The 1,292-nt window shown below is 42.4% G+C and overlaps 1 non-coding gene across 1 annotated transcript; it reads left to right on the top strand.

Moving 5' to 3' along the window:
• Positions 1–522: 522 nt before the first annotated feature.
• On the top strand, positions 523–597 carry Trnas-uga (transfer RNA serine (anticodon UGA)). Its single transcript has one exon. It is a non-coding gene; the product is annotated as a tRNA-Ser (tRNA).
• Positions 598–1,292: the final 695 nt, after the last annotated feature.

Here is a 1,292-nt window from a genome sequence, read left to right as displayed (position 1 = left end):
AGAAAATAAACAAATACTACTCATCCAGAATGAGATTTTCACTCTGTAGCAGAGTGTGCACTGATATGAAACTTCCTGGCAGATTAACCCAATGTCTCCGCAGTATCCTTTCTTTCAGGAGTGCTAGTTCTGCAAGGTTCGCAGGAGAGCTTCTGTAAAGTTTGGAAGGTAGGAGATGAGGCACTGGCAGAAGTAAAGCTGTGAGGACGGGGCGTGAGTCGTGCTTGGGTAGCTCAGTTGGTAGAGCACTTGCCTGCGAAAGGCAAAGGTCCCAAGTTCAAGTCTCGGTCCGGCACACAGTTTTAATCTGCCAGGAAGTTTCATATCAGCGCACACTCCACTGCAGAGTGAAAATTTCATTCTGGAAACATCCCCCAGGCTGTGGCTAAGCCATGTCTCTGCAATATCCTTTCTTTCAGGAGTGCTAGTTCTGTAAGGTTCGCAGGAGAGCTTATGTAAAGTTTGGAAGGTAGGAGACGAGGTACTGGCAGAAGTAAAGGTGTGAGGATGTGGCGTGAGTTGTGCTTGGATAGCTCAGTTGGTAGAGCACTTGCCCGTGAAAGGCAAAGGTCCCGAGTTCGAGTCTCGGTCCGGCACACAGTTTTAATCTGCCAGGAAGTTTCAAATACTACTCATCTTGACACTGGCAACATTGTCTAGGGGCTGCAGTGATGTAGATCATCTTTCAAATAATCATGTCTAAGTTGTACTTTTGTGAATGAAATACCATTCTGTTATTCCACTTGTAGGCAAAACTAATACCAACAAGTAATGAAGATAACTTTTATTTAGCAAAGCAATATGATTGCAACTTGACAAGAATGAACATATACTGTTGATAAACAACTCTTTCAAAGAACAATTATCAAACTCTGTGGATTGATAACTCATTTCCACAGAGCCATATGAGCAGATTGGGTATGAAAGACATCACCTCTGAATACCAACAAGATGTGACAGCAAGTGCACATCTTCATCTGCTGTCAAGGCACACTTATGCTTTGGTGTCTTGGCTTGGCAGTGTGTCAGGAGTCACAGAGCAAAGGGCATAGGCGATAATGCCAATATCAGAACAATTAAACATTATACATTAGAATAATGTCAAATCTGTCCACAAGCACATGTTGTGATCTACATTTAGTTACTACTTAAGAGAGATCTGTTTCACCCTTAATTGTAAATCAGCAAATAACTTCCAGAACAGCGAGCACAAGATATCTGTAAGGTAAAAGGATGACAGATCATGCATGGAGTGGCATACATCATACCAAAATCCCACTTGTTTCACTTCA

This window comes from Schistocerca serialis, chromosome 1 (genome assembly GCF_023864345.2).
Source record: "Schistocerca serialis cubense isolate TAMUIC-IGC-003099 chromosome 1, iqSchSeri2.2, whole genome shotgun sequence".
Classification (NCBI taxonomy): Eukaryota; Metazoa; Arthropoda; class Insecta; order Orthoptera; family Acrididae; genus Schistocerca; species Schistocerca serialis.
The sequence above is the reverse complement of the archived record's forward strand: the minus strand, read 5'-3'. Positions and strand labels throughout refer to the sequence as shown.